Source organism: Pyrgilauda ruficollis, unplaced genomic scaffold (assembly GCF_017590135.1).
Source record: "Pyrgilauda ruficollis isolate IOZ18807 unplaced genomic scaffold, ASM1759013v1 scaffold156, whole genome shotgun sequence".
NCBI lineage: Eukaryota > Metazoa > Chordata > Aves > Passeriformes > Passeridae > Pyrgilauda > Pyrgilauda ruficollis.
The window spans coordinates 782,845-791,549 of record NW_024514321.1 but is presented as its reverse complement, the minus strand read 5'-3'; positions in this window follow the sequence as shown (position 1 = coordinate 791,549).

Below are 8,705 nucleotides of genomic sequence, written 5' to 3'. Positions count from 1 at the left end.
GAAGATGAGAATCAGCCTCAGCCTTATTGTCTTACAGAGTTAACATGACTGCTCATCTTAGATCGTATTGCAACCAACCTTCAAATTCCCTTTTAGCCTCCTATGTATAGTAAATGAGACTTGTTTACACTTTACTAAAATGAAATGCACTGTTGTCTCTACTGGAGACTGAACATCTTAAATAAAGGTCTTTTTCAATAAAAACATTGATGGATGAACATACAAGGGGAAATTGCTATTGATCAAAACTGCAAGATGTTTCTATCCGGTCGGTTTTCTGCATTACTTAACACAGCTATTTTAGTCATATTGGCAATTTTTATTTAATGGCCCCTCAATCTTCATGATATGTACAGAAAATAGAAGGGATTATGGTATTTTTATTTCATTGATATTGAGCTGCTTTCAAGATGAAACTGGGGATGAAAAAAAAAAAAGAAAATTCACAACTCCTGCCAGACTTGGCTTGACTGTGGGAGTACTTGTAGACCTTTACTTGGAGCATATGTTATGAAATTGCTGCTGATTTGGATGTCTGGAGTTTAAGCATAGAAACAGTTGGATACTGTCAGTCAATAGTGGCCAAAAATCGAAATTTAATGAGGCGAGCTTTAACCTGCATACCTAGTGTGTACCTGTCTCTCAAATGTCACCTGCATACAAGATGAAAGACTTTTTTTCTAATGGCAGATTTGTACTGAAAACTGATAGACCTTTTAAGCTTTGCCTTTTCTTTCCTCTTAAGCAATTGCGTGGTATTATTTATCTTGAATTGCACTTATGGGAGGAGAGGGAGACTGTCCTTTCCATCTTCCCAGGACGTGTTCTTAAAACATCACTGTTCTGTCCATCTTCTAAGGGCACATTTTTGAAACATCATTGCAATTGCTTCTGAAGAGCTGTTCCTAGGAAACTTTAAGGCCACCAGTCAAGTTTTGTTTAATCTTTCCTCTCTCGTCTTAATGAGGCAGGAAAGGTGGTGAGTCTGGCAGCTGAATAGCTCTCTTCTCCAATGCTTCCCTTGCTGCTCTGGATTGTAAACACCTGAGTTCTTGTTAGCTCCCTCCTGCTGGCAGTGCCATTAGGAAGGTTTTAAATAGTACCAGCACGATGCTGGCTGCTGTTGAGATTCAAAATCCTGTTATGACTGTAAACTGTTGTCCTGGTTTAAGGTGAATTTGCGAGAAAACATCCAAAAGGCCCCCCCCAAAAGCCCACCCACGCGGCCCCTCCCCCTAACTGGTTCCAGAAAAACTTCCTCAGAGAGAAGTGGAAAAAGCCTGTTTATTTAACAGGCAAAGCACTCCCCAGCAGAAAAAATGAACAATACCAGATGACAAAAGTGATTCTCTGCTCTGAAGAGATGACAAATTCAGAAAGTCTCTCCTGTGAGTGCCCTGTTCTCAGTCCCGCTGGCGCTGGCAAGGCTGCCGCCCAGAGCAGGCCCCGCTAGGCCACGAGGTGCCAGCTCTCGGTGCTCCCCGGGTCCCAGTCCGGAGCATGTTCCAACAGCTCCCAGAAAAGGGAAAGGAAAAAACAGTCCAGCAGAAAACCTCTCTGCCTCAGCTATTTAGTTAATAGCTAAATTAACTAAAAAGAAAAGGAGGGCCCAGATCTGCTCTGTCCGGGCCCACACAACACAGTCCAGCCGAATGTGGAGGAGCGTTGCTTTTAGAGGAGTGAGTGCAGTCTCTGATAACAAACTCCGTGCTTCTTCTTCTCCCCACCTTTGCTCTCAGAACCAGTCTTGAAGGCACAGAATATAACATCCAGCATAAACAGAACACACAATTGGGGGTACAAGCATCATAATGTCACCCTAGGACAACTGTGAACCATGAAATACTGCATGACAGAAGTTGAGTGAATATTCTGCTTATCTACCTAAGACTTGGCTTTCCTTTTGCTTTAAAAGAAAAAAAAAAGGTTGACTCTCCTAGTTTAGAAAGAAAAAAAAAAAATAGAAGAAAAACTGTATGTGTGAAACAGCAGTGGATTGAACAAATCCCCTAACAAATGTCCTTTCTTCTGTATTATCTCATTCCTGACTGACAGGTGAAGAAAGCATCATATTTGGAGCACAGGAGTAAGCACTGCAGGCTGTTCTGCTGCTTTCCAAGATCATTGCTTGTACAGTTGCAAGATATAAACCCCCTATCTTCCCATTTTATGATGTCAAAGGAGGTCCCTTCCCTCCTGGCTGTTGCTGTAGTTTGCCTATCTGAACTTCTAAGGGAATATTAAATAACACTTGGTGGAGGCCTTAGTTCTTATTTCTGCTGAGAAAATCCTCTGTTCTTTTAGGAGGGTCTATGCAAAAGGCGTATGTTTGTCTTATTGAATATTTTTATTTGTAAACTGTTTGGTTTATCTGGGTAACTGTACATCCCTAATTCTGTAATTTTTGGTTAACTGCTTGAGCTTTTCTTGGTAATGCTGTGTGTTTTGCTTCTTCTGCTTTCCTTGCATTTTCTAATGCAGAGACACAAGCTTGAGCTTCTGCTGTCAAGTCTTTCTGCCAACCTGTCTGGCTGCTGGTCTCCTTCAGACCAGTTTAGTGTTTGTAAATAGGCTTGATGCAAGTCATGTCACAGCAAAAATAATGAAACCCCCTGTATTAAGAGCTCTGCTAGTTCAATGATGCTGATAAGATTGGTTCATCCCTACATCAGTGTAATTTAGAGAAATTGCTGTGTTATGAATGGAATTTTAACAAGAAATCCCCACGGAAAAAAAGGGTAGTTAAATTAAAATGATGTTTAAATCAGAACAGCACAGAGAAGACATTGAGTATAAATCAACTATGTTAATGGCAAACAAAGCTAATTCTGGAAAATGGGGTGTGAGAAGGTTCTGCCTTGGTTTTGTTGTTGGCACCTATGCATTTGTAATATGCTGATGTTTTAATTTTTTTTTCCCATCCTGTGGACTTGATGTTAAGATAAATAATACAGTTTTTTCAATGTCAAAAGTCAGCTTGACCACAAAACATAAAAACTGGTATAGTACCAATAGGGGAGAAAAAAAGACGTGCATACAAAGAGTTAGTAGGCAATAATGAACTGCATGATCTTTAATTGTGTAATATTTATGTCTTGGATTTTAAAAAAATATTTCAGATATTCTTATCTAAATAGAGAGATGCCATGAATTGCTTGGTTGTGAAAGAACTGTAATGTATCTTGGACGTAATTTAAATGCCCCCACCTCTCCACTCCAGATAAAGAAATAAGGAAATCAGATTTGTCTTGGCTGCTCTGAAGCCAAGTGAGACAAAGGCACTAAGACAGATTTGTGGAGACTATCTGCAGCAAGAGCGAGTGTCCCTCCTGTGTGCTGTGACAGAGAGCTTGCAGCTGGTCCTTGTATACATGAGCTGTCCTTACATCACTGGTGGAGAAGGCTGTGGCTGAGAACCCTTTTGGTGCAATGTACCACCCAGACAGCTCTGCTTGTCCCTCCAGAGTCCTGCTCGTAGCTTCTAATTTTACCAGTGAGCTCACTGTCACAGCATATCAATCCCTGCCTCTCCTAGACCTCTGGAAAGCTTCCTCTCTACTGGCTGGTTGAAATGGCTTGAGCTAAAAAATGCACATTAACCCCAAAAAATTGAGACTGACATTTTTTGGCCTTCTTTTAAATAGTGTTTGTTGAGCCAAGCAGTTTGAGCTCTACCTCATTTCTGTTCAAGTCTGGCTTTGGAAGAGTCCAGAAAAGCTGGGCTGGTGTTACTTTGTGCTGGAGAAAGGGACTTGTTTGGGACAACCAGTGGGTCCCCAGGGTGCCACAGGGGACTCTTCGCTCGCATCATGAGCCATTATTCTGCTGACTTGAAAAAAAAAGTCACTAGGACTAGTGACTAGTGACATTATCTTCAAGAAATATGGGATCAGCACCTTTATCAATGCTCAGGATAGACATGACAGATTGCACTCAGAGGGGGCAGGGTGTTTTGTTCCTTTGCTCCTTTCCCTGCACAGTTTTTACTCTATGGCATGATTAGGTTACCATATTTTATTGACTGAGAGGAGGGAGAGAGAGGATGATCATGATGATAATGCAATAGAACATTAGAATGATAAGTGGAAAATAATAATCTACGTGTAATCAATAGCTAGCTCTCTCATGGTTGATCAGATATGCAGATGCTGGGTTTGAATTTTACACCTACCTTATCTACTGTACAAGTGCAAAGCGATTGGCTCCAAAATGCAAGTGAACTGTAGCTGCAGCTGAAGAACTCAGAATTTGGGGATGGAATGTGCTATCTTGACTATTTTTCCATGAGGTGAGAGTTGTGGATGTTTCTTTATTTACCACCAGATGACATTTTGCTTTGTAAACCTTGGTATGCCCAGGACTTAGCTCTCTTCACGGCTTTTTGTCCTTGCTTCAGTTTCCCTCAGTTCCGTGGTCCAATTTCAGTTTCACTCCTTTCTGTGGTCTCATCTTTCCTGTCTTTAGCCAGTCCCTTCCTGTAGGGAAAGCTTGCTGGGCTGGTGCTATCTCCAGCTGGTGGGGGAGGCCATTGTTGAACCACAGCTTTCCAAGGATTCCAGTTCTCCTGCTTGAACCTCTGTGTGCTGGAGGCCTTCCCATGAGGTTACATTGGAAAGACTGTGGCAAGTTTTGATTCTCTTAGAGGAGAAATTAAGAAATAAATTACCTGTCAGTAAATTTAATCTGAAGCCTATAAAGAGACAACCTGATACCATTCAGAGCAGCAGAATGATGTCAACTGACCAGTAGGAGGCTCTTAGGGATTTCAGTGCAGCATTTATATCAAAAGCAATTCAAAAATCCAAATTTGCCTCTTTTTGTTCTGAGTTTAAATGAACTCTTAATTGCCAACAGCAAGAGCAAGGCCTGAGGCTGAGAAGCTGATGGCAACTGGCAGCTTTCAAAAAGATCTTGGCAACTTGCAGTGTCTGTCTCTGTTTCTCTTTGGGTGCTCTTTCTGCATCTCTGGGGAAAAAGAGAGATGTAGCTGCAGAGAATATTTATATAATCATCAGCTTGTCAGAGTTCTTTGTACTACCCTGTGTAGAGGAGCAATGCTTGAAGTTCTTGTCTTGCTGTGATGTACATGGTTTCTACAAAGTTGTGTTAGCTTTTCCTGATCATTTTTGTGGTTAGTGGGATATGAATTTGAAAAAATACATGGACCTTAACTCTCTCTAGGAGCTGCCACATGACCTTGGTGTCCTGGGTAAGCTGATGCAGGAAGTATGAGAGGTAGGAAACTAAGTATGGGAATATTTCTGCTCATGTCTTGTAGATCCTTACTGCAATTATTCCTTTTCCATCTTTTGGAATTAATCATTGCTTACAAACAGTGTAGGGTTTTTTGTGTTCTGGAGAGTAGGAAGTGATGTTGGCAGAAATTGTTGTGAGCTGTTGGTGGAGATCAGAGTTGGGTTTTTAGCTCCTTTCTGACTGCAGAGATCTGCTGTTGGTGTGCACACTATTTGAGCCTGCATATCCCTGAAATGTTCTAACCAAGCTTTTCCAAAGCAATACATCAGGATTTTCACTTTATCTCCACAGTGTGTGCTGAAGGAGTACTTGGGAGTGAAATTTAGGGAGAAATAAAATTCATTAAAAGCACTAAGTGTGTGTCAGTTTAAATGTCGTTTGATCACAGTTGCTCTTGCTTTTTTCTCCTTCTAATTTCTGAAAATTTGAAGGAGTAAAATTCAGTTAGTAAGGAGTATAACTCATTAAATGGTCTAAGGCTTTTAGACTTGGGCTTATTAAATGTGAGGTATTTGAACTTTGGTCAAATATTTTTTTCTTCTGACTATGACACAGTCAGCAGGAGAATCTTCCTTATTTTGCTTTGTTCCACTCTAAAGGAAATATTAAATTCCTCTTATAGTCACAAGAGCTTTGAGGCAGGAATTTCAGGAGAGAAGACAAATACTTTCTTAAACAAAAGTGAGATTATGTGGACTAAATTTCATAAAGTCATTTTTAGGTGGTTACAATACAGGTGCAATTGAATATCATCCAGATGCTAATGTGAACCTTTTTTTGGAGTATTTATAGTTTTTTGGAGCAAAATTCTGTCTTAGGAGCAAGGTGGGGCTGGCATGGCAGTAGTGAGAGATCATGCTGGATAATAGCAGTGTAGGAGAGGGTGCAGGCAGCTAACATAACTTATGGCAATCAAGGTTCTCCAGGGATCAATCCTCAGCTAGTGTGAATTATCACAGCTTCATCAATGCAAGTGAGTGATGTCAGCCTGGACCCAGCTGATGCTCTAGTCGTGTGGCTGTAAAACCTTGGGTGGATAGCATGGTTCAGTGTTTGTCTGCCTCTTCATGTGTGCACACAATTATTTAATGTATTAAAATGTATTTTATGCATTAAACACAGGAATTTCAGACTTGACATGACTGTATCACCACAGAAGGGCATTCCAAGGTTTTCTCTGAGTGGGCCGTTAAGGCAGAGCAGAAAAGATGCTACATCCAGTTGGAATCCCTTCCAGGCTGAGGCGTTTGGTACCTTTACATGCTTATTTGAAGTTCCAGCCTGGCTGGTACACTTCCCTTCCCTGTCTTTCCCTTTGGAAGGATAGCCTGGTGCTGTAGTGCTCCCTGAAGCCCACATTTTTGGCTGAATGTGACGTAATCAGGAACTGAATTGCTGGATATGCCCTCTGACAGCACCTTTCTACTTGTGGTTGTTATAAGCTGCTGCTGGCTTGTGACTGCCAAAAAATTCAGGCTCTGGCTGCTCCAAATGGGACATCCCTTCTGTGGTCTCTGTGGTGCTGCATTCTGCTGAAGGAGAAGCAGACTGAGATCTAATCTGTCTGGAGCCAAAATGCTTTGATGAACCATTTCCCTAGAGATGACGAGCTAATGGTTTGTCCATAAAGCCATGCAGCTTTTCCCATTTCTTTGGGAAATGAATAGAGCTGGAACATAATCATATGCTGCATTGTGATAGCGTAATGCTCTTACAGAGCTGCGTGTTATTACCCAAGCTGCTTTAGTGGACAAATTAGACATGCGGAATTTCCAGATTTTACTTTATTCAGGTTTTAATTAACTCAGTGTAATAAGCTGTAAGCACATTAATATCAACAAAATACTTTGTACTGTATCTGCTAATATTTAGATGAAAAAGCCAAGAGTATTGTTTTCATACAAAGACCAATGAGGTTAGAAATAATGGGGATCTTTTTTAGGAATTTGGAACATGCTTTTGACATAATCTTGCATTTTCAGTGGTATATTTCAAATAATAGCTGTGCAGTGGAAAGTGCCTGTATGGGATTTTTTACTATCACATGCTTTTTTTTTTTTTGTTTTTAAGCTTATAATTGAAAAATTGATGGAGTCATTTGCATTCACTAGCTTGGGCAGATGGTGTGATCCATAACAAAGTACTCAACAGCATACTAAAAAGGATCATTTCAGCACCTATCCCCTGCAAAGAGCTTTCATCCAGACAACAAGAAAAGGCTTCTAATATCCAGCATCCTCACACAGGCCTTTCCGAGGGGAAGGCATTACCTGAGCACTGGTAGGTGCACGTCTGCAATGGCTCTGCTGGAGCTCAGACTGCAGCTGCCCAAACTGGTGGGCATATACACTGGGCAAGGCTGGAAAATACCAGCTGGAAAAAGAGCCAGCTCCTGGATTTGCTTAAGAATCTTCCCTTGGGAATTGGGAGTTCTTCACCTGCCATCAACATTGCTTCTGGATGCAGTTAGCCCAGTGGCAGGAGGTACTCAGAGCACTGCTGTGTGAGAAAATCAATAACCAAGGAGGATCAAGGATTCCCAAATTCCTTCAAGGCAATGAGAGCAAAGGAGGGTGGCTGTGCTTTGTCCTGTATCCCAACAGGAATGTGGATGTCCTTTGATGAGCTGTCTAGGCTGTGTGTACAAGACTAATTGCATGGAAATGTTGTAGAAGTCCAGCTTATTTTTATTTTAAAAAACTCAAACCAAATGCTGCTTCATCTTTTGATCCAAAGAGAAACAAAAATAAAAAAATATTGTGTTTTCTACCATCTGCTTACTCTAGCATGGTTTAGTGATTTTTATCATGTGGAGACCTTGGATAATTTGGAGCTAATTTCAGTAACCTCTGTTCTGTGTAACTCGTGTCTTCATCTTGCATGGAGACCAGGGAAAGACTGATCATCAGAGTATTTTTTAAGAACATTCATTGGAGAGGACAATTTTTTTAGTGATAGTTGGAAATTATTTTAGTTAAAATAACCACTGAAATTCTATTAAAGAAGACACTTGTGGTTACAAATTAGGAAAAAAGAAAAATGTATCAGATACTGCCAACTGAGCAAAGCTGCAATATGTTCTTAAAGTCAAGCTGTGTTTTCTCATTTTTGCACATCACAATCAGTAGTAAAGTCTTTGGGCCTAAATTAGATACTGTTTTACTTTTGAAACCTCAATTTCTATTGTCAGCAGCAGCCCCAGTGCAAACCAACCTACAGAAAATAAGATTTCAGCAAGGTTTAGTATAGGGATAATTGCAGAACAGCTTGGGAAAGTCCCAGCTGGTATACGGCAGCATTTCTTGGAGATAATTTTACTCTCCTACAAACTATTTTGTACTACACTGCTAGTAGTAAAGGCAAGACCTTTAAAGTCTCAAAATGTTGTTTTATAGAAATGGTTGGTATTTTTAAGATAGAAGTCAGCCCTGGAAAGCTTCCTGCTCACA